This window comes from Ambystoma mexicanum, chromosome 7q (genome assembly GCF_040938575.1).
Source record: "Ambystoma mexicanum isolate Mex_15411 chromosome 7q, UKY_AmexF1_1, whole genome shotgun sequence".
Taxonomy (NCBI): Eukaryota; Metazoa; Chordata; class Amphibia; order Caudata; family Ambystomatidae; genus Ambystoma; species Ambystoma mexicanum.
In genome coordinates this window covers 665,994,508-666,020,139 of record NC_090941.1, presented here as the reverse complement: position 1 = coordinate 666,020,139, position 25,632 = coordinate 665,994,508, and the positions used below count along the sequence as shown (strand labels likewise).

The 25,632-nt window shown below is 46.0% G+C and overlaps 1 protein-coding gene across 3 annotated transcripts in view; it reads right to left on the bottom strand.

Moving 5' to 3' along the window:
* The window catches only part of LNX2 (ligand of numb-protein X 2), an 858,121-nt gene that overhangs the window by 754,769 nt on the left and 77,720 nt on the right, over positions 1–25,632 (bottom strand). Inside the window, exon 1 of one of the 3 annotated variants that reach the window (XM_069639048.1) lies at positions 249–354. The exons of the other annotated variants lie outside the window; for them this stretch is intronic. The gene's annotated coding sequence lies outside the window, so the exon portion shown is untranslated. Of the gene's footprint in view, positions 1–248; positions 355–25,632 lie in introns of those variants that run through there. 3 annotated transcript variants of the gene reach the window in all.

Here is a 25,632-nt window from a genome sequence, read left to right as displayed (position 1 = left end):
GTCACAAAGGGATGACCTACCAATACAATATATAAAATGGTTAGAAAAAGGAGGCATACAATTCCTCTAGACCTGCCCTATATGATTCAGTAGGTTGCAATCCCTTACATAGGTTGTTCCCACATGCACTAACCATCACCACAGTGCACTCTAGCGACCACCTAAAGTTTGTACATCAGCACTCACTCGCAAAACTTTGTGAGTATGCTTCTTCTTATACCGAAAAGGATAGGAGCTTTCATACTCACATGCTCAATTACAGAACTTGTGTGAGGTCATCAATGAAATAAATGGGGAGGCCTTTTCATTCAAAACAGTCCAATTACTCTCATCAACTAGTCTAACCTCTCCTGTGAGAAGAAAAGAGTATTGTGTGATATTAGCCACAATGCCCGTCACAATTCTGAGCACCCTACTGTTGTCATGTGTTCCAGACATTTATAAAAAATGAATACTGAGTTTACCAAAAATTAAAATGTTTTGGAGTTCTTAGTAGCACAATTGTGGTTGAAACATCAGTTCTAGCTGCTATAGTAATCTGTAAAAACACAGCATGAGATATGAGCGATCAATGAACAAGCAATAACTCACTGATGAATTAACATTGCCAATCTTAGTGTCAAGGGGCCTCATTACACGTTGTGCGGTAAAAATCAACATTTACCGGCATGGCGCTATTAACATGTCCGCCTTGGCAAGAGGGCGCTAATAGCGCACCATTACGTGTAGGCAGACACGAGCATAGCGCCATGCCGGTAATGACCCTACCGTCATGCCGCTAAAGACCCCAAAAAGTCCCTTACCGGCTTCGACGAAAGTGCAGATAGCACCTCCGCCCTCACTCTACATGCAAATAGCGGTCACCGCTATTAGCGGTGACCGGTAAAATGCGGAACCGGAAATAGCGTCATCGCACAGGAACGGGAAGGAGCACGGCGGCTATCTTTAAAAACACAATCCATTGCCATCCTCTGCATCCAGGACCTCTTTCGCCAAGACTCCAACACAAAATCATCCAGGATAGCGCGAAGATGCCAAAGGCCGTCAAGAAAGGCGCTGATCGCCAGCGAAAAGAAAAATTCAGCGACGAGGAGGTGATCATGCTTACTCAGACATTTGCGGCAAATGCCAATGTAGTTTTTACAAATGACATGCGGCGGGAGACCCTCCTCAAGAAAAAGGCCATCTGGGCAGAGGTTGCCCACAAAGTCAGTGCGTTGGGTAACACCACCCGGACTGTCAAGGACTGCCGAAAGCGGTCAGACGACTTATGGGTCCTTGTACGAAACATCCTATCCGTGAATCGCAAGCTGGCAATGGCCACAGGAGGTGGCGCAGATTCCCCTATAAAACTCCGGGAGTGGGAGGAGACCTGCGCCGCCACAATTGGTGTGGAATCGATCGAGGGTGTCAGAGACATGGAGCATGGTGCGCCCACTTCATCAGATGGAGGTGAGTGTATACATCAAACAATGCACAGAGAAGGGTGATGGGCCCCCCAAATATGAGTCCATAATCAGGCCATCGATCCAGCCACAAACCTACATGCACGCATCACCACATACATGTGCAACACAGACCCATTCATGCATGACCCACCCGACATCCCCATTACCGGAATCAAAAATAAAGAGGCCCCAATGCATAGAGCTGCATGACGTAAACTTTCTGCATAAGGCACATAGAACCATAAACAATGATATTCCCTATTTTTGTCCCCTGCAGGGTCACAGACAGACACTGATGAACCGGGCACTGTGACACCCGCTCCACCAGCTAAGAAAAAGCCCAGGACACATGACAGAGGGGACACCGCCACCACCTCAAGGGGAACCGGGAGGAGTGATCAGCAGCAGAGGGGCAAAGGCAGCAAGAGCACCAGTTCTACACAGCCTGAGGCCACGGCTGCTACAATTGTTCCACCCACGGCAGTGTACCCCATGACATTGGAAACCCGCACGGAGGGCCCGCACTCTGCTGCCACCAGTTCAACTGGTGAGGCAGCAGCCACCGCCCCGCTTTCAGACGTTGAGGAGGCAATTGATGTTCAGAATCAAAGCCAGACCCCCAGCCCACCACGGTCCATTGAGCCAAGCCCAAGGCCATTATCACGATCAGGTAGCCATGTAGAATCAGGCGACGATACTGTGGAAGGGCGATGGAGCCCTCAGGTGTCCTCACCTGATGCCAGAGGCATGGACCAGGGCGCAGCAGCCACCCCAACAGCTGGATCCAGTCAACATGACCTTGCAACCATCATCCAGAGGCAGGTTGAAATTACTGCGCTGGTTGGCCAGCATGTGGCAGAGGCAGCCCGTCTGAGGGATGACCTTAGTTGGTATGCAAGCCATACAAGGGAGGCCATGGAGGCCTGCACAAACAGGATTTGTCAGGAAATGGCCCAATTTAGGCAGGGCGTCACACCTATTGCGGGTGCCATGGAGCGACAATATCCCCCCCACCACAGGATCAACCGGGCACCTCCTCCTCTGCGAGTTGCCGACAAACATTCCCCCGGCGCCGCTCTCTGCGCACCATGAGGCGCACGCCATCCCAACCACCCAATGGTGGAGGAGGCCATGAGAATTAGGGGCAGCAAGAACCTGCTGGCACATGTCGAGCAGGACACTTACACACTATAAGCCTCACATGGGGGTGTTGTGGGGGGAGGGGGAAAAGGGTGTTTTTGGGAGTGTTGTGGGGGGAGGGAGGAAAGGGTATTTTTGGGAATGTTGTGGGGGAAGGGGGGAAAGGGTGTTTTTGGGAGTGTTGTGGGGGGAGGGGGGACAGGGTGTTTGCACAGTTGGGGCCATGCACTTTTTGTTCACATTTTGATCACAATACACTGTTGAAAATTTGAACCACAGGCTTGGTCTTCATCATTGTGTATGTGTACTTCATTGGGGACAGTGTCCTTTGTGGCACTCACCACATACATCAGGGCAACAATACCCATCTCCATCCATAATAGTTCTCCCTTGTATCTCATGACATTTGATACATCAGATGCTGACGCACATCGTGTCCCTACTGGCCATCGCCTCTTGCATGTCCTGACGGACCATTTCACCCATCCTCATCCCCATCAACATCATCCTCATCTGGTGGTTGCATGTCAATGTCAGGTGACATAGGCACATTCCGTCTGATGCACATTTTGTGCTGCATTACACATGCCATGGTTATCTTCGGCACTTTGTCATGGCCGTACAGGAGAGCCTCAACCGGACCACTTAGGCACCAGAGCTGTGTCTTCGAAATGTGCACGATTGTAGTCCTCTTGCTGCCGGTTCTGTGGGTTCCGTACAGGGGTTAGGAGCCACCTCTTCAGGGGATAGCCGGCGTCGCCTGTATGTGGTGAAGAATGGGTATCTGTTACCGTTCACCTCAGGTGCGGCCTGTACGTGTCACACAAATCGACTTTGCCTTACACATGCCATGGTTATCTTCGGCACTTTGTCATGGCCGTACAGGAGAGCCTCAACCGGACCACTTAGGCACCAGAGCTGTGTCTTCGAAATGTGCACGATTGTAGTCCTCTTGCTGCCGGTTCTGTGGGTTCCGTACAGGGGTTAGGAGCCACCTCTTCAGGGGATAGCCGGCGTCGCCTGTATGGGGTGAAGAATGGGTATCTGTTACCGTTCACCTCAGGTGCGGCCTGTACGTGTCACACAAATCGACTTTGCATTGTGAATCAAAATCACGACTACCAGCATGCATGCAGACGATCTGCGTGACTGCAATGTGCGAAGGTGAGCTTGACCCTGCAAGTGGACATGCCCGATTCATGCCTCCGACAGCAAAAAACATGTCCTGAGTGAGGCCAGGTCTTAGGTGTCCCTGGGCCCAGGCAAATTTGGTGTCACACTGCTAGTGTACTGCCATTCAGACATCGATGTTGCCATGCTGTGTGGCATCACTTCAGTGGTGCTATAGGTGTGTGGTTCAATGGTATGGCTAGTGGTGTTACCTTTGTATGCATTCAAGTGCACATTGCTGTCTTGATGTTGTGCTGTGCTGATTCTGTAGTACCATCTTGACGCCATGTTGCTGATTTGTGTGGTATGTGGTGTGGCATGATGTACAATGTGGATGTGGATGGATGTGCAATATTCGGGAACCTGGATTGTACTCTATGTTGTGCAGCTCATAATTGCATGTGGGTTCTCCTCAAGGACATTACGGCCTTCCCTGATGGACATTGGCCTACATCTGTATGTCCATTTGTCCTACAGACGACAGTCAACACCCAGTAGGAGTATGTATCTCTCCCCACCACATCACACGGCCATGTGCTTGCCCTGCTACTCACCAAGTAGCCAGGAACATTGTCCGGCTTGTCGCTCCATGTTGCGTGGCATGTTTGAGTTACGAAGGGCCATGGAATCATGGGTTGATCCGGGAAATCGGGCACAACAATGTGTGATTATCTTCTTAGCGTCAAATACCATTTGCACTTTGATGGAGTTGAATTGTTTTGGGTTTTGGTAGACTACTTCATTGTGATGTGGGACCACCAATTCCACATGGGTAGAGTCGATGGCCCTGATGCAACTTGGGATGTCTGCCAGTGAATAGAAGCCAACTTTGGTGTTTGCGATCTCCTGGGCTGTCCATGGCAGGAATATGTGTTCCCGTGCATGCTTCAGTAGGGCATCGAGTACCTGGTTCAGCATGCGTGAGGATACTGGTTGTGAGATGCCATGCATCTGCCCCGCTGTATGCTGGTAGGTGCCTGTGGCCAGGAAGTGGAGCACAGTCACCACCTTCAGTAGAGGGGGGAATGGCAGTTCTGATGTCTATGAGGCTGACAATGTCGTCATGTGTCATGTGTCATGTACACGATGCTGGTGATGGTATCCCGGTCCAGACGTTACAGGGTGTGTAACTGTGTATCTGCTCAGGGGTTAGGTTTAATGGACTGGCTCGGATCCTGGGGATTGGTGGCTGCATCTGTGGTATGACTAGGTGCCCTGGTGGTGCTTGCTGCGCCTGGCTTGCCATCCTCCTCCTTCTCCTCCTGCGTCTCCTTTGTGCTGCCTGTTGTTGTTGCTGCTGCACTGCAATCATGTCCTCCAGCCCATGTAATGCTGCTAGTATTGGAACCATCTTGGTGTGGGAGTGGGTGTGTGAAGGGGTGTGGTGTGCTCCTTTTGTGCTGCTAGGTTCTGATAACGGGTGGTTCGAGATGCCAGTATTTGCGCCATTCCGGTAAGGGGTTTTGGGGGCTTTTCCATGCCGCTATTGGCACGTCCGCCTGGCTTTTGATGATGTGCTATTAGCGGCATGGCGTTATTTACGGAATCGAGGGTCGAGCGCCCGCGGACTGGCCGCTATTAGTGGCAACGTACTTGCGGTGCTGCAAATAGGGGTGAGCCGGGTCGTAATTGGGATGGGGATTTAACAATACCGGTATTCCCTTACCGGTAACGTTAAATCCCTACCGCACAACGTGTAATGAGGCCCACGGTCTGAAGCCTGAAACTGTTCTCGAATGTATTTACCTCATCTGTTTTGTGACTATATAATAACCCACATTCCATTGTACTTGATTATTACTACAAATATGTTGGTACTAACTTTGCAGTATCGCATTATGCGTGTGGGTTTGTTATCCCTGATACAAACCTCTTCCGGTTCCCGTCTGTTTGTGGCTGATTTTCCGAAATCGGTGTCATTGAGGAAACTTTCTTCGCCACTGCCGGATTCGCCTTCCAATAAGTTCATGAGAACAGGCTTGGACATGCCAATAAATGAAGCCCCTAACACTCCTGGCTCAGCGGTGCACGCTCTAAATTTTACTCTTTCCCAACTGGCAAAATCCTGTGAATGTATCTCAGAAGAATTTTGAGAACAGCGGGTCACCCTTACTTTAATGGCTGCCAAACTGGCATTCCTGGATGAATTTCTTTATGGTTCCATCCACCATAACCCTGATAATCCCTCTCTGACTATTTCGGTGAACTTGATGTCCCCTTTAAATGAGCAGCAGATCTGTTCACTTCTGATGAAGCCGACTGAGAGAAAAGACATGAGGAGACCGGAGAATATGCTCCATGTGGACACAGCAATTTCTCCAGTAAACACTGTGGAAAGAGAATCACCAGTTGGGATTCAGGAAACGCAACAGAGACAGGGCTGCGAGTACAAGTAAATGACATTCACTGTTTTTTACAGGTGCATAACAAAAGTACAATACAAATTCTGTACAAATTCTGTACCAGTCCACTTAGAAAAGAAAACTAAAAACAGCAGAAATCTGACGTAACAAAAACGGAGAGGCTCCCGAAAACTCCTGAGAAACTTGAAATCAAGCAGTAAAAACGTGACTGAGGCCCCGGGACATCGGGCTGAGGAAGATTCTCCCTGTGCTCCTTTAACCTCGTTGTGGAAGTGGCAAAGTTAGGAACACTGTTGTCTCCACCAAGAAAGGCTAAGTGTAAAAGCAAAAATATTGTACCTACTGGAAAAGGATCAATAAAGTTTTTCCTTAAGCCAATCCTCAAAAAAAAACAGACGAGTTAAACGTGAGTGACCTCCGCATACTCAGAGACAGACTATGTCTATATGCACCGGTAACATTTCTTCAGACCTACCCGTACCTGTTGTTCTCACCCATACTTCAGAAACAGCTGAAACGGCCATAGCTCTAAAACATTTGGCATCAATTTTCCGTCCACGCTCTCGGCACCAGTCAGAGTCTTATGAACCTACACAGAAATCACAACATAATGAAGATACTGGTGAACATCTCACTCACGGGGAGAACGACATTGGAGTAGGTCTTCATGAGAACTGGGCAAACGTGTCTGTCGTCCAGTCTTCTTGTCCCTCATTAAGAGTTCTGAAAAATCATTCATCGCCATTCCTGACTCTCAAAGAAAAAAGAATGAAAATGAATCAAACTGGGATGATTCCTACCCAGACCCGTGCAAGGAACTCGGGTACAGTTCCACCGTCCAAGGCAGCTTTCTGCAGCCAAAACTCTGACAGAAGCAAGACTGCTTGGCGGGATTCGGCAGCAGAGCAAAACGAGAACTTCACAGAGGATCACATCATGTACATGGAACATATATTTGTGGAGGGTGAAGCCATGCCACTGAATGGACGGCACATTCTGTTGCTATTCTCTGAGATCCCAGAGCTCCGTCAAATTATTACCAATGACATAGCACAAGTGGAATTCATCCTGGAAAATAGATTGTATATGGTAAAACTCTGCTTCCACTCCTGCATGATAAGAAAGGTAGTATAAGCGGAGACAGAAGTTCAATCGCGCTCTTAAACACTTGTGTACAAGAGCGATATAAATGAAATATCATTTCATTTCATTTTTGGCTATGACATGATGCATTCTTTGAATTTAGGAAAACTCACAAATGACCCTTTCTCGGGATACGACATCTTTTCTGCCATTAGTAAGTGATTCAACACACCTGTTTCCACTGACAATCCGTATAATTAATAATGGGATCCAGAGCGACGGGTATACAACCACAATTCAGCCAGATTTAGTAAGTGGAAAATCCCACAATGAAAGTGGCTTCTGTCTTTGGCCTCTTAGAACTGTAGGGGTCATACCTACTTGACATCACGTTTCGAGATCATTAACCACTATTGCCTGCAAGAAACTTGGTTAGTGAACCCCCAGCTGTTGGATGGCTTCACTCTCTGCTCCATGGAAGCAAAGCAGGGGATCTGAGGCCAACCATACAGGGGTTTATTGTGCGCACTAAAGAATTGTTTGGGTCTAAAAATGATACAGTTGCAAAAAAATAGAGATGATATACAGCTGGTTAAATTAATATGGACCAGCTCTCTGATTGCATGTTTTGGTCTTGTTTTTCATCTGTATTTTAACCCTAAAGCAACTACATTAACATTGTTTATTGAATGCCTTTCAGATTTATTATTACGGGAAAGTAGTGAGGATCACTGCAGTGCAATTATATTGGGGGACCTAAATAGTTACTGTCTCAACTGTTGTCATGATTTGCACAGGGAATGTGCGTGCACCGCTTTATTGTCCAAAGAAAGAGGATATTTGTTTAAAGAAGAAATGAGGTTGTGTTACCCATCACTTATGAATGGTAACATGGCTGGAGATGTCCCAGCTCAATTTACAAGGGATAGTGTAATCCACCTTGGACTATATTTTGCTTTAAAAAGATTTACATGTTCTACGTTCAAAATTTGAGGTGATTGATCTGCAGTCAAGTGATCACTGTTTGCTGTCCTTAGATGTGCACCAGATGCCTTACACTCTCCCGATAAACAAACAAACCTAATATTGGAAGTGTTCCCAAGATACCATGCTCTAATTTGGAAACCAGCTCTTGCAACTTACTTTAATGATGAAATCCCTACTTGCGATACCATTGAGAAAGATCTTCTTATAAATCCGCTTTGCTATGACCTAATCGTACAAAGATTACTAAAGAATATAATTACTTCAAATGCTTTGGCACATCTATTATAAAAGAAGGGCTGATACAAACACATCTTTGACAATAGGGTAACTGGTAAAAAGCATGACTTGCGTAACCAGATAAGAAGTTTGAATAAAAATGGTCCCTAATTCCAATAAAATTACACTTCCTGAAGCAAACATATAACAATTGGTTAAAGGGCTATTGTACCAATATGTACACGGCAGATGTGGAAGCAATACTTAGCAGTGTTTTCAAAGAGAGATACAGGCTCCTTTTGGAGACTAATAAATGTGCTGGATAGGCAAAAATCCGTCCAGGCCCAGAAAAATCCAGGCTAGTATGTGGGAGGATAATTTTTCCAAACGTTATTCTCTGGTCGGGACAAAGTATCACAAAAAAAAAAGCTGTGCTTAAATGGTCATATCGCTTGCAGATTGATTTGATTTCTGTGCAACAGTGTATCACTAGAAGTAAAATCTCCAATGCCCATGGCCCTGATGGTCTGGCAAACACTACTTTGAAATCAAATGCATATCTATGGACAGTAATCCTATGGGGAAACATTTAACAACATTCTGTCCTCAAATTCCTTGCCCTCGTCTTGGAGTGGTGCCCTGATTGTTCTCATTTATAAACATGGTGACAGAAGGTCCCCAGTAATTACCGACCAATATCTCCTTTAGACTCCACCAGCAAGATTTTTGGTAGCTTAATTTTACGGGAATCACAAAGTTGGGCAAACCATCAGAGTTCCTGGACATTTGTCAATCAGGATTTAAATGTGAGACTGGCACTACACTTAACTGTCTGATGTTAAATTAGCTACGAAAACAATCTAACTGGAAAAGGTAGTGATAAACTGTGCATTTCTAGATATCACCCAGGCTTTTGATTGTGCAAACAGAGCCATTTTATGGGAAAACTGCTAAAACTAGGCTAGCCGGGATTACTTCTTAGTATCTTAGTTGGGCTGCACTCCAATACAAAAATAAAGATTAGACTTGATCAAGCTGGAAACACCTCTAAATGGGTACCGACAGAACGGGAACTACACCAAGGCTGCGTATTGCCTCCCTTTTTATTTAATGTGTGATATATATATATATATATATATATATATATATATATATATATATATATATATATGCTGGTTATACACTTTAAAGATATGATATGTTATTTTATTTATAAGACGCCCATACACAAGTGTTTCAGGGAGCGACGAGGCAAGGGAGGGGTACAAGGGAGGTCAAAACAACGATCTTACTGGGCCCAGTGACATTGAGAACGCACAAGTGCAGGGGAGAGGGAAGGGGAAAGTGCAAGAGGTGGCGGAGGAGTGGAAAGTGCTGAACACATGATAGAAACAACAACAGGTAGTGTGGCCAGCAGGTGGCAAGTACAAGAATTAAGCGCAGACAATGGGTGTCTAATGAGTGCAGGTGAAGGGACTGTAGGGTAGTAGATACACACCCAAGTGCAAGGGTTGCCAAGAGGCAGTGCAGGTAAGCAGCTGGGTGGGCAGTGGTCTGGGCCCGAAATCAGAGGGTAGCCAGATTCCCAGTGCAGAAACAGCAGAGATCAGCAGGGGAGAGGAAGAGAGAAGGAAGAAGCAGAGGAAGGTCTTGATGTGCTTCTGGAAACCGAAGATGGTTCTCCTCAAGTTTCAGAGAGGCAGGGAGGCTGTTCCAGAGAGAGGCCCCAGCCGGAGAAAGAGTTCTACCACCAACCTGTTGCTTGGACAAGTGACAGACCCTGAGGGAGTAGGAGGCGGAGGAGCGAAGAGCTCGAGTAAGAAGGTATTTCTGAAGAGAGAGTTAAATGTATTGTGGGCCCAGGCTCCTTGTGGACAATGCAAAGGGTCTTGATCCTTGCAGCCACTCAGAGCTAATGAAGAGAATTCCCGGCTGGAGAGATACGATCCCTGGGCGTGAGTCCAAAGACAAGTCTCACAGTCCTGTTCTGGATGAGTTACAGGGGGCATAGAGTAGTAGCAGGCAGATTTAGAAAGAGGCTGTTGCAGTAGTCTAGCCTAGAGAGAACCAGAGCTCTAGAGACAGTGAATTCTGGGGGAAAGAGAGCAAGGGAAGAATACCTCTGATGAGGTGCAGTTTGTAGTTTGACTTCATAGAGGCGTCAGAGATGAGTGGAGAAAAGGAAATCTGGAGTGAAGATGACCCCAAGGTTCTTAGCCTCACAGGTGGGAGCAGGGAGGGGGCCAAGGGAGGGCGGCCAGAGAGTGACAAGAAAGGAAGGTGCAGGAGTGCCGAAGAGAAGGATCTTAGTCTTACTGGCATTAAGGCAGAGGTTGTTGGCAGCACAGCACTCCTGGATTGCAGACAGACAGTCTGAGATGAGAGAGGGAGAAGGGGCGACAGAGAGGATCCTAAAATGAGTTGAGTGTCATCCGCATACAACTGAAAGTTGGAGTAGAGAGCAGCAATGGGGTGGGCGAGGGGTGCCAGGTATTGGATGAAAAGCTAGGGAGAGAGGTTATACCCCTGGGGAACACCACAAGTGGAGATTGAGACAAAGGAGAGGAAGGACGCAAGTTGGACATGGGAGGGTCGGCTGGAGAGGAAGGAGGTCAGCCAGGCCAGGGTCTGTCTGATCAGTGATACCCAGGTTATCACAGAGGAGATTGAACGGGATGGCATGGTTGACTGTACCAAAGGCAGAAGAGCGATCAAGTAGGATGAGGACAGAGTGGAGATTAGAATCAAGGTTAAGAGCAGGTCTTCACGGATGTTCAAGGGAGCAGTTTCCGTGCGTATGGCTTCTCTGAATCCAGAGTAATGGTCATAGAGACAACCAGCGGAATCAGTGTGAAGATTAAGCTGGGAGTTGGCCAGCTTTTCCAGGAGTTTGCCCAGGAAAGGAGTGATAGAGATCGGGCGATAGATAGCCGGGCAGGAGGGGTCGGCTGTGGGTTTCTTGAGAAGAGGGTGCACAAGAGAGTGCTTCAGATGGGAGAAGAAGGCTCCAGTGGTGAAGGGGTGGTTGCAGAAGTCTGCCAGGGCAGGGGTGAGGGAGTCAATATGGTCCTTGATGGTTTTGGATGAACAGGGATGAAACTGTTTTGATGAGACTTTTATAGATCAGACTTGTCTAGAAATCTCATCAGGGGAAAACACAGGAAAGGAAGAGAACAAGGGAGGAGAGGCGGCTCCAGGGGCCCGGAGATAGCGCAGAGAGAAGCTGGAAGAGGATTAGAGGACGAGAGGATGGACAGGATGTCCTGGGTTTTAGAGATGAAATGAGAAGCCAGGACCCTGCAGAGGGCCTCGCAGGGGATAGGAAAAATAGAGACTGCAGCAGAATTGGCCAGCTGCTTGCAGATTTTAAAGAGTTTGGCTGAGTTGTTAGATGCCGCAGAGACGTAGGCTTGGACATGGGCTCTCTTCTTAGTGCAGAGAGAGAGCCGGTATTGCCTTTGGAGCTGGGGGCAGGCCAGTATGTCAGACGATGCACAAGAGGCCTGCCATTTCCTCTCAGCCATCCTACACTTGCGTTTAAGGGTGACGAGGCCAGAGTCATACCAAGAATTGCACTTGGCTTTGGTATTCAAGCGGATTCTCATGACAGGGGCAAGAACATCGATAGTATTAGAGATAGCAGAGTGGAGCTTGGAAAGGGCAGTGTCAGGATGAGAGTCAGCCAGAGGTGGAGGACGGGGAGAGAAAGTGGCAGCGGAATCCTCCACTGACACACGCTTCATGGGCCGTATGACCGAGAAGGTAGGTGGCAGTGCTGTGGCTGGCTTGGCCTGAGGGGTAGAGAGGGAGAGATGGGAGGAAAGGAGAAAGTGATCGCTCCATGAGAGGAGTGGTGAGAGGGTTAGAGAGGGAGAGGTCAGAGGAGATGAGAACATCCAAAGTGTGCCCAGCAGAGTGAGTTGGGGCCAGAGGAAGGAATAGAAAGAGAGAGAGACAGAGAGTTGCAGAGGTTGCAAAAGAGTCCAGCGGAGGGACAGGGAGCATCCAGGTGTATGTCGTGGTCTCCAAGGAGGAGGAGGAGTTGAGTGGTTGAGGCCAGGCGGGGGGAGGAGGAGAGGTCTGCCCACTCGGAGAGGAAAGACGTAGTCTGACCAGGTGGCCGACAGATGGTAGCAATGGTGAGTGAGTGGCCAGGAGAGAGACAAAGCCTACAGACAAGGCATTGAAAGTAGGAGTAGGCCTGAATAGGGATCACAGAGGCAGGTATCCACTCCGGGAGGATCAAGGCTACACCCCCACCAGGACGGCTGGATCTGGGCGGGGACAGGATCTTGTAGCCATCAGGGAGGAGAGTGTCAAAGCTTGTGACAGAGCTTGCAGTGAACCATGTCTCGGTAAGACCGAGGACATCGAGGTCTAGTTCTTCCAGGAGGCGGCAGATGTCAGAGGAGTGTTTGACAGCCAAACGAGAGTTGAGAGAGGCACTATGGAGAAGTTTGCCAGTCTTGAAAGACTTCCGGGGAGGGGTACAAATCAGAGGTAAGCCCTGCAGAGGTGTAGAAGGAGCCCAAGGGGCGGGGGGCAGAGGAGGAAGGAGGAGAGGGCAAGGTAGCCAAGGATTTGGCATAAGTGGGGGGCAAGGAAGCCGGAGAAGGGGGAGAATGCACAGCAGGAGGAGGAAGGAAGTGGATGAGGTGCGGGAAGCGTCTATCAAAGAGGAGAAGGTTGGCCTGAGGGCCTTGGACCAAGACAGTGCCATTCAGGTAAACATGAATGATGACCTTAGAGGAGTGGAAGGGGGCCAAAATAGCCTCCCCTACTGGGTGCCACCATTAACGGAAGAAGAGGAGAAAGGAGAGAGCACAGAGACCTTATGAGGAGTCCATAGGTCTGGCGTAGGAACGACAAAGAGGATGTTGGTGAGGGTCTGTCTGGAGGAAGCGCAAGTGTAGGTATCAGCGATAAGGAGGCCGGGGTTGGAGACCAGGATAGTTTAGTGAGGAGGGTAGGATAGTAGAAAGAGAAACAGTTGGAGAAGATAGGAGACATGGAGAGCGCCATAGGTGTGAGAGAGAGTAGAGGGGGGGGCAATAGGGGAGAGAACAGGGGGGTGGCAAGCAGAAGGACGGACAAGGACGTGAACAGCAGGAAAGATGAGAGCACAGGCCAGCCACTTGGCACCACTAACTTTGAAATCAGCAGTACAAATGAAAATGCAATGCAGCCATTAGGCACAACTAACTATGAAAGCAGCAGTACACATGAAAATGCAACGCAGCCATTAGGCACAACTAACTTTGAAAGCAGCAGGACAAATGAAGATGCAATGCAGCCACTAGGCACAACTAACTTTGAAAGCAGCAAGTCAAATGAAAATGCAATGCAGCCTCTAGGCAGGCACAACTAACTTTGAAATCAGCAGTACAAATGAAATTGCAATGCAGCCACTAGGCACAACTAACTATGAAAGCAGCAGTACAAATGAAAATGCAATGCAGCCACTAGGCACAACTAACTTTGAAAGCAGCAGGACAAATGAAAATTCAATGCAGCCATTAAGCACAACTAACTTTGAAATCAGCAGTACAAATGAAAATGCAATGCTTCCACTAGGCACAACTAGCTATGAAAGCAGCAGTACAAATGAAAATGCAATGCAGCCACTAGGCACAACTAACTTTGAAAGCAGCAGGACAAATTAAAATGCAATGCAGCCAGTAGGCACAACTAGTGGTAATCATAGAATCAGAATGGAAGTCCAATTGAGAAGGAATCTGGATTTGAGAGTCAGAGGGGTAAGAAGCGATGCTTAATAGTGGCGATGACCGGCATGGAAGTGGAGGTGACACATTGATCATCAAAGGTAGTGCAGGAGGCAACCAGCCCAGACAAGGAAGTCACACGGCAGGGCTAATGCGGCAGCCATCAATGAAGAAACATTTTTCTTTTTTTTAAAATCATTTTAATAAGTCTCCCAAAGTTAGGGAAAACATGTATACAATATTTGGCATATGCCGATGATGTTGTCCTTTGTGATCTGACCCCAATAGGGCTTCAGCGTGCCCTTGTCCTATTTTTTGGACCTAAAATTAAATGTAACGAAATCAAAACTGCTAGCTCTACATTTTTCCAAGCAAAGGTCATTCAATTTCTACTGGTCTCTTTACCAGGTTCGCTTGTAAATAGTCCAAAATTTTAAATATCTTGGTATGACTAATATGAGAAGAATGGCCACTGTAAGCACCACTGAATTGCGCTCTGTAGACAGGACATTTGGTTGCTTCTCTGCAATCCCTATACTTAACTAGCACCGTCAGAATATAGTGCCTCCAATTTTGTATGGTGCAGAAATTGGTTTGATGTCTTTGCACTGGGATCAATTGTAGGCAACCCTGTGGAGAAAAATGTTATCCTTACCGCAGGGGGTCCCAATTACAATTTTGAGACAAGAAACTGGCCTAATTTCCCTCTTTCCACGAGTAAATTGGAAAATACTACAATTGCTCTGAAAATGTTCAATTTCTCTGGAAAATACTCTATTTATTAATTTAAATGCTGCAGCTAATGAAGGAGTCTGCAACGTTTTATTGACTTGGAAACAACAGTCTATCGCCAATTTTAATTAGAACTGATGGTGAATCATGATAGAGTTAAAAAGAAAAAATATGTGCGTGATTGGATCGAGAACCATGCGGGGGCTATGAATTATTCCCTTTTCTATCATCTTAAATGGGAGATTAGACCTTTTAACATATTACCATCATATTTAAAAAAACATCTTTCTAAGAAACATAGAAACGACATGGTAAGATTTAAACTTAACCTATTTCCGACTAGAGAGGTAACGGGGGCCTGAGAAAATATACCAAGGAACCACAGGCTGTGTAGATACTGTGGGCTTGCTGTGCACACATTCAGATATATAATTATTGAATGCAACGTTTTACAGACCTTGCGCTTAGAGATGGTTGGAAGATTTGTATATTACGAACCTTCTGTAAACATCGATTCCTTTTGGTCTAGAATTTTAGCCAGTCAAGAAACTATTTTAGATATTGTAATAACAAAATGTTTACCTAAGATTTTAAATTGAGGTGATTCTTACATGAACTGCTGTGATGTCGCTATTTGGAAATTGTGATGCATGGAATTGTATTCATATTTTATTGTTCTGTGAAAAAGTGTAAAAAGTTGAATACTTATATACACTTAAATAAATAAAATAAATAAGTAGACCTCTGCTCTAATGCCTGTTACTCTTGTACTTTGATCCCCACACCTTACTCCTGTCATCTATTGGATGGCGAAAAGTGGCTGTTGCTAAGTAAGCAGGCATTGGGGCAGATTCCCATTCAGATTATACCACTCTCCCGTCCTGAATGCCTGAAAGTACAGTGCCTAGATGCCCAATAGTCGAATTAACCTGTTGGGCATAGGACATTCGCACTCAATTGGGATTAAATCCAGTGCAAAGCAGGATTAGGCCTGAAAATGCTGCTTGGTGCAGCCATAGCAAAATGAAGTTGAGCCTTGTAATTCAGCATTCGGGGGAAGTGCTTTTCCTTGAACCCCACAACATCACCCATCTGAAGCGCCTTAGCCTTTATGGAAATGATGAGTCTAGAGGCAGCAGCCCACCCTCTCAGCCCACTTAGCCATCATTTGCAGATACTTCTGTACAGCTTGTCAGCTTGTCCAAGTTATTTTTTTCAGAGTGTGAGACACACTGAGAGATAGACAGAGAGAGAGGGAGGCAGAAAGAGGGAGAGAACAACTGTCAGCAGAGTTTTGTGGGCGATTGGCTGTAGTAGGTGGGATGTTGGTAGTGAAGGTAGGAAGGGGAGCAGGAGAACAGTCAACATATATTTTCTTGGGCACAATGAACAATGTTCTTTCTTTAGCAAGAAATGTGCTACTTCAAGGAGCACAACTCTGGTACAAACTCACTCAACCACTTACAAAGTAGTCAAACTATTAAAGAGTCAGGAAAGAGCTTAAAGTATCACTTTTCAATTAGGTTTTCTACCTTCCAAACTCATCATAGGAACCAGCTCTCCTTAACGGTCAACGAAGGTAAACAAAAAAAACAGATGTCAGGGTGCATTGCAATACTTAATGAAACTTAATAATATAAATAAAGGTACATCAATTTCTGTAAACGTCTGTTGCTACGGGTCAGTCCTTGGTGAATGGACATGAATTATGAAAGGAAAAAGGTTAATTGACACCTAATGCGTGACCCATTGGGCTTAAGGACTCTCATTTCTTTGTTTATAGGAAGGTATATAAGGGATCTTTATACTAAGAGAAGATGCACGTTTATTCGACCACTAATGTGTTTGACATTGAGTTAGGAGTGTGTTTTTCTTCTCCACATTTTCTTACAATTAGTGGGATTCATTCTATAAGACAATGTCTGTTATTTCATTACAGAGCTAAAGCACTCTTTGACTACAAGGGGAGTCTTAAGATTCTGAACATTTCACGTTAGTGCGTATTATGCTTTTGAATATTATCAAAGTGAGCTTCTGACTTAACATATAGGGTGAATTTAGTTTTTCTTTGTGACCCTAGGAAAACAGTTCTTGTTCCTCTGAAGAAGGATAACATATTGATTATTAGAAACGTGTTTTGTGTTATTAGGACTGAAGATTTGTCATCTTTCTGAAGCTGTCCTTTTCTAAATAAGAACTATTCGTCTATGACATTTTGTACTGTTGCACCCGATGTACATTCCACAAATCTAACTTGTATTGTAAATTGAAAGTTTGAAAATGATTTGTAATATGTTTTGATAAAAAGAAAAATATTGTTTTCATTCAATAAGAAATTTCAAATTGTACACGTTTCATGAGTGGTTTTGAAAGGGATTTTCAATTTGAGTGCCAATGGGTCTCATTATGTGTGAATAAGCCTTTTTTCTTTCATAGGTAAGGTTAAGTCCAGGAGCCCCCTTTTCCGCTTTAGGGCACAACTACACTCTAATGGTATATTACAGAGACCAAGAGACGATCCAAGTTCACACGCCAACTATCTTGTTCTCAAGTTGCCTGTGGCAAATGTCTAGAGCATTACAATAACAATTAATGAAGTGCTGTTCCTTCCAAATGCAGTGATTATTCTGCAGTAGAAGCTCTCAATGAAGCAAACAGCAATCTAGCCCCTTACAGGACACCACCATAAATGCAAAGAGACCACCATTCAGAAAAATCACAATTACACATTTCAAAGCACAGGTACATACTACAGATACATAGTCAGCCCTTCCCCTACAAGGGGCACAACCAGAAAGTACTTTATTGATTCAGTGGCTGAACACTCAGCATATTAAAAACTCTGCCCAAGGTACAGATCATTTTCCACTCTGCTTCAGAATCCTAACTACATGTCCAATGTGTAAGTAAACAAACTAAAGGATCATAAACAAGGAAAGTCTTTCTTCAAAGATCACAACTACAAACATGCTTCTTAAAGTGTGTACATCATTCCTACAGCAATGTCACTCTGTGTATGCGATTTGCCCGTGCCTCATTTGTATAGGCACAACCACACCCCCCTTCACCTAAGTTCAGTCCTTGTCATTGCCTCACTTGTGGTAAGCTACAGTTCATGTAATGATGGCACACTATACCACATTATACCACATTATCATAACAAACAATAGCTGGCAACATTTAGGGCAATAGGGTGGTGCAATGGTCTAGGCTTCATGGTCTCAAACTGCAACCGGTTTTAGCTAGTGAGTCAAGGGAAAGGTGCTGTCTACCTGACTACCAGCACAAAGACACCTAGTGCAAATACAATCACACTTTTTCACGCACTGACACAACTACTCATGCCAATTACCTTTAAGTGTAAATATAATGTCCGCTCACACTGCACACTTGCCTGTATGGGCATACACACCACAGAAGCCACCAATACACAGAGAGCCACAGCTCCTCAACCAAGACACTTGCAGCTCCCAGTGCACCCACTCTCATCTACCTGTGCACGCTTGTAGTGGAAGTGAACAGAAAATAGACATTGGAAGCAAATTCATATGGGTGAAGTTGATTCTCACAGCACAAACAAAAGGGTCAAGCAGGTTCCTGCATAGTACCTGGAGGAATGGTATTCACTCCTACCAATTAATGTAAAAAATCTCCAGCCTCTTTGCATGCACGTTGCTGTGCCTCATCATTCGAGTTCCACTTCCCGCACTTTGCATCACACATGCAATGCCTGCAGGGAGCAGACTGTACATTGTGTGTCACCATGGACCTCCTTTTGCAAACAATGAAAACGTTGGACTTTTAGTCCATACAATTCAAAGGCATTGTACCTGGATGCCACCCTGCAAATCATTAGACATCTGTGCAGGCTCTTTTCAAGAGATTGGTTGGTGACCTAATTCCTTGCCTTCCCAGCTTCAAGATAACCTATGCCTTTTGTAGGTTGGTGCATTTTATGCACCTCAGACATGTCATGCATTCCCCGGTGGTGGGTCCTCCAAGGCCCCTTTTTTTCTTTCTAGAAAACCATTTCCCCATGCTTCCAATTGATTCTTCTTTTCTACATAATTATACAAGCTGTCAATTGTGGGAGACCGGGGGCCCGATTGTCTTTCATACAATGCCACCCTCACCACCTTCTGCATTCTTTTATCCTGAGTGAGCACCAAGCTTATGACAGTCATTAACACCTTCATGGGGCCGCTTTGTTTCGAGAGGGTGCCTTGGTCTTTGTGATTCAATCATACCTTCACCAGATTGACAGGTTGTATATTTGCTGCCCTTGTGTTATGTCATGCATACAATATTTCCTTGGGCTTAATCTCCTCTACTTTAACCCATTACTGGATTCTTCTATTAACATACCCTGTTGTCTTTTGTAATATCAGGTAACCATGATTAGATCACACTTGATTGTTCCTTTCTCCCTTTCAAGCCCTGAAACAGGGATACTCCCTTTATGGTGTTTGCTGTAATTTTGTGTGCAGCCACTGCTTCCATTACTGTGAGTCTGGCATATTTATTGCCACTATCAACTGCAAAAAGACTTTCATAAATCTATTTACACTTTCCACCTGTCCGATGGCCGGGGGTGATGCAGGGCTGCTAGGCTGTGGATGATCTTGCAGTCCTTGAGGCAATACGTAATTTCACGGATGCTGACTGAACGCAATTGTATGTGCACAGTAATTGGGGTGGGGGGGGGGATCTTCCTTTCGGAGCCTTCATTACTGCATTAGTTGTTCCTGTGGATTTGTCTGACTCGATTTATTCGGACAAGTATTCCACATACACCACATTATAGAGGCTGTCCTGCTCCACCTGTTCTAATGAACCTATGAAGTCAGGCCCCACTATGTTGTCATGGCCTTCACAACTTCAGAAGCTTTGCAACTGGGCATGGCTGGTCAGCATTTTTTTTCACTGACACAACACTTGCAACATCTGTCCACAGCTACGTCTATGTCATTGCCTGGCTGAGGGCACCAATATGCTTTGCTCACTCTGAGTTTAGTATCACCCACAAATGGACCTTGGAGAGCTCTGAAGATTGTCTTGCTGACAATGCTAGGCGCTTCTGTCTTATCCTCTCTTAGCATGTCTCCTGTCAGTTATCTCTTCAGGAAATTGTCTGCATGGCTATGAGAAAGTTTCGCTCATCTGGAAACTCTTCTATTTTGTACTGTCACAACCTGTCCATGCACTATCATTCTTCATAGCTTCTCTCTCCATCCCCTTTCATTCTGCAGTATGAGTTCACACTCACCACATCTTCCAAAGAGCCCACATAACACTATTGCAAAAACGTGGTTTTATCTTTTCATCCATTGCAGCTGAGATAAATAGCCTACCTGCCCGTTTCTCCACCCTGGCACATGTTCAATTGTAACAGTGTATTCTTGAAGGTTGGCAGCTAATTCGGCGAATCCCAGAAGTACACTGTGGCTCATGCTCTAGAATAATTTCATCCAACTGGAAGGGGTTTTGGATGCAAAGCTACATTACTGTCTGTGTCTCTTCGACTCTGCATCAGGGTGGTAACAAGCAAATATGCCCTAGCATTCAATTTAATGCATGTATCAAGTTTTGGATCAAAAGGCTTCAGAGAAAGCGTGGGTGCAATGTGTGACTTCATGCAGAAAAAATCTCTCTCCTGTTAATTTTCATCTCTGAACGTGTTTGCATTTTCTGAAAAGCTTTCTTAAAAACCCATGACCAATTTGAGTTTCTTTCTTGTGCAGAGTTTGGGCGTCTGTAATAGCAATTAGAAGAAGTACCAAGGAAGTCCACAGAGTCTGATCGGAATGGGCACTTTTCCGTGAGCCATCAAACACTGTCATCCCCTAGTCTGCTCAACACTGTCTTCAGGGTCACATTGTGAATTCCTTTATCTTTCGCCATGTATCAAAATGTCAAATAGCGGGTCGGCGGAAAAAAAACCAATGGCATCCTTGTCTAGCTACACAGCCCAAACGATCTTCAGAAAGCTGTGAGGGACTTCAAAATGTTGTACAATTGTATTTTGTAATAGCCACTGATCATGTCTTCACTTCTCGAATACATAGGAATTGCTCAATGTCAACATTAGATCTGAAATGCTGGGAATGGGGTAACTATCAGTCGCAATACCTCTGTTAAGGTTCCTGAGGTGCACACATCATTTCAATGTGTTGGAGTCCAAATTCTTAGGCACGATCTTTGAACTTAGCCATACAGTGGCTGACATGGGTTCATGTGCCACTTGTATTTACAGCACCTCTAGTAATTTCGCAAAGCACTACAGGCATTTATGGGTGTATCCCATGTCCCAGCACATCCTAAGATTCCATACCGTGCAAGTGATCACAATGCCTTCCCAGATCTCCATCTAACACTTCATGACCAGCTCTCTGAGATCTTATTTTCAGTCTTCTTTCTCATGCCATCCTATATGGCTGGCCTATTTAACAAGACATACACTTCCCCCGAAGCCACACAGATTCTAAGCTCTATGCTGAACCTTTTGCTGCCTAGTGGATCAGCACATATTCCTCCAAACAGTTTGGGTTGAAATGTCACTTGTTTAATGTACCTATTGCTTTGCTTAACCATTTCTTTGCACTGCAGAAAGAGAATGACTGTATGAGCAGAGCCTTGTATGGCACATAACTCAACACACACCACTCAATGCAGTTTAGACTTCCTCCAGGTGTCCTCTTTGAGGGATAACCAAGTACCCTCATTTACTTCACTATCATTTGCCGCTTCATTGTTTTTAGACAAAGTTATGTCTTGCCTGTGTTGACAGAGCTTGCAGGCGATGGCCACTGCAGCCGCACTCTGTGCTATGCCATAGTTGTCATGTGTCAAATGTTCTATGCTGTAACGATGTAGCAACTTCTCTGCTTCTTCACCCACATTTGGCCTTTCAGTTCTGTTACCATTATCCACCATTTTACACATTCCTCATCTTTTGAGTGACACACCATTCAATGTATCATCTTGCTCACCTTTCATTTCCCTTTAGTTGCAATTAGGAGTGTATTGTAAAATGACACATTTGTGCCTGGGTGAACTTTTCTAGAATGCTTTTGTTGCTAATGTGAACCAACAAGTGTCCAGTGAGTTTGTCTGAATTAGTTCCATAATCAAATGCAATAGCTAGCTCGCACACACAGACCAGAACATCATATGCCAATTCATGATTTGCTTTTGCATTTGTGTAAAAGTTGTTCTTGTGTAGTATGACACATTTCCTGCTCTCCAACCTGCCTACTGGACCCTTGCCTGGCTACCTGTCTGTCAGATCAAGTAGTAAGGTAAGAAGTGGAGCACCAGTCACACACACACTGATTCTGCCATCTTCTAGCTTGTGGGGAGGGTTCCTAGTCTCTTAGGTGGATGGTAACACTGAGGGTAGGTGAGTGTAGCCATCCAGATAAGCCAGGCCCCACTCCCACAGTGGTGAGGCACCAGTGCATTGCAACTGTCAGAGGACATGCACAGCCACACAACATCACACAATTGTACTGGCAAATTATAGGATGTACTTTTCCGAATAATCTACCCAACTAGTCACAGCTTTCAAATCTCCACCCCTACTTTTATCCAGTGTTTGGTTTTAAATCAAGAGGGCCTCGGGAGAGGGGGGACCACTACCACATAATAACTCACTATTTAGGCACATAATGGGGGTGAACAAAGGTAGCTGTGGCTCATTGCTCCCCTTAGGGACCGGTGCGCCTGGTGACTTGTTTTAGAGAATGCTGCCTGACGCTTCATTCAATTTACTAGTACCAGGGGCACCTAGTCTGTATCAAACCCATCTCCTAGACACTCATTAGGAGTGATTAAGGCTAGTAGAGTTCCCAACCTCACCCACTTACCCAGTTTGATTGATCATGAGAGCAGTGCATTACTTTAGGGCCACGAACCTGGGCCTCTAGAAATCATGTTTCCCTGGAACTCTTTTGTGCAGAGTGCTTCACCCACCTGCCTGAATCGGAGTAGTTTTACAGGGACGCCTTGGAATTGTACCTGACACTCTTTTTTGGAAGTGGACCAGTAGCTTGACATTACCATGCCCCCTGTGCTGCAACAGTTTGTCACCCAACCCCTTCCCTAGTTGAGCGCCTGTGAGTGTGCATCTGTAAGTGTCTGTGAGTGCGCTATATTCACCCTAGTTGACAGACTAGAATAGAAGGGACTCCGTAGTGCTGCCCTAAGTGATTTAGTATTAATCCTGTGAAAATTGTCAAGACATTTTAGTTCGTATACAACACCCTTTTGCCTTTCAGAAGGAGAAATTATGTAAGCCAGTGAGTGAGCCTTCTCCTGATTCCCATGTAGCCGTCATGGCCAGGGAATTATCTGATGGATGCCAGTATGGCATAAATGAGACCAAGTGCCAGAACCTACTGGTCTGGCTCCTAGAAGGCTCATTTGATGATACGCACCCCGCTACTGTGCGTGCGGTTATTAAAAGGGAGAAAGGGAACTCAGCAGTTAAGCAGTGGGAGGCCTACACATTGTGGTCCCAGACAAGTAAGTATGTGGGCAGGAAGAAGTGGCTGTAACAACAAGTGACCCAAGAGAAAAAGCAAGAACAGCATAATCTAGAGAAGATGGGTAATTAACCCAGTTATAGGTGTGACCGCTGCCTGTTCTCAGTGTTCCCCCTAGTAGTCCCTTCTGTCCCAGAGGATGTCCTAGATTTTTCTTCGCTTGCTTGCTCCACCACACAGCTATTCTGCTCACTTTGCAGTCCCTGCACCTTGTGCAAATGCTCCTGCTGTGTTAGCCCCTATACTGTCTGAACCTGTGGCACTTGCATCCCCTGTAGTAGGACTCATTCACCACTCCCAGATGCCCTCTCTGAACCCTCAGTATTGAGGCTATCAGGACCCCCAGTACATGCCTCAGCCTCTCCCAGGCCAGTATCCACCCCCAGCCTGGTACCCATCCCAGTTCGGTCACCTTGTGTACCTATTTTATGGAATGGGCCACTGGAAGTATAACTGTCCTCCGCATGAGCAGAACCAAGCCCCAGCCCTGTCTGCTCAGGGCCAATCACAGCTACCTGCACCATACCTGCCTGGTCCCTATCAGTCAACGATCAGAATGCTGGTTCTAGCCCAGCACCACAGCCGGAACAACTCCCGGCCGGAACCCAGACCAATGCCTCTTATCCCCCAGCCAGTAGTCAGAACAGCCAGGGTTCCTATTCTGTCACCACCTTGCAACCCTGGCCCAGCAGCCAGATCAGAGTCCCTTCCAGTTCCCTCAAGCTTGACGGAAACTGGACCCAGAAGAAGTACCCACAGCACCCCGCCTCTTTGTCCTAACCATCTCCCTCCCATCCATTGGCTCCTACGCGATAGCCGAGGTAGGTAACAAGCGTGCCAGGATGCTGGTGGTCGCAGGTGCCACCTTCTGCACACTGAGGATGGGGGGTGGGAGGGGTTCCCAGATGCCCCAATGTCTGGCCGCACTGTCACAGCTGTAGGAGTAGAGGGCATCTCCTCTATGGTGCCTGTATCATTGTGATGCCGTGCATCCTATGGTGCCTGTATCATTGTGATGCCGTGCATCCTTTGGTCTACTACAGCACTCTGCTTGACCATGTCGCTGTTGACCACTCTCTTGTATGTGTGCTGTTTTGAGTTCTGTGTCCCTGGTTCATTTTCCCCAATTTACCAGTAGAAGATCCTGTAGCAGTACTGAGAACACTGCTACACAAACTGCAGGCTACCGTAGGGACGAAAGACCACAAAGCTCAGAGAAAGCAGAAAGGAAGAAGGGGGAGCTACAAGCTGGCAAAGGTGTGCACACTGACAGGACTACGTTGACCAGGCGCATTGGCCCTTGCCCTCATGTCTTGAGAGGTATGCCCAGCTGCTTTGCTGAACGCTCTCCATTTTAGATCCTGATGGCAAGACCAATGCCCCTGCCGGCTGAAGTTACTCCCCCTGTGAAAAGGTTGCCTCTGGCACTGACTGCGGATTCAGTTCTGGCATATTTCAAATATCTTACTTCAGTCATGAGAGATCTACCACCAGGTCAACGAGGCACAAACTGTGCCAGGCCAGCAATTTAGTGCAGGGAGACCAAGGACACTCACACCAGAACAAAAATCAGCCAAAAACACTGACACTTCTAAGACCTTCTATCCCGATACTTTCAATAACATTGGGCCTCATTACAATTAGGGCGGTAGTTCCATGATTTTTCTGCACAATTGACAACAAGCATATTTATGATTACCACCACTTGGTCCCACAGTATTACCACATAATTACAAGTGGGGAAAGAGTGTTATGCCCATATTTTTCACTCCATAGGCTTCCACTGGAAATTTGGTGGATAAACCGTAAGCAGGGATTTCACTCACATTAAATCTGCCGATTTTTGGCCTTGATTCAGGGGAATTACCTTGAGCAAGGTGCTTCTTGTTGGATGTAAATAGTCTACAGCGAGGCTAAATCTACAACTTGGCCTTGCAGTAAAAGTGGCAGTAATTCTGTTGCTAACAAAAAAAGTGCCAGTAATGGAAATATTTCCCTTTTTGATGCACCGCCAAACTCATAATGTGGTCCTGGTACTGTAGCCTATTGTTTTTTTCGTGTTTTAAGAAAAGTTGGTTGCTACCAGGACTTTCATGTAAGCCTGGAACAGTGGCAACCACTGTTTCCAGGGATTAGAGATATTTCCTTGTGATTGCCAGAAAGGGAGAGGGTGGCCTGTCTCGTTAGATGCTCATATTCATGTACTTCATTTATCTCCACAGGTGTG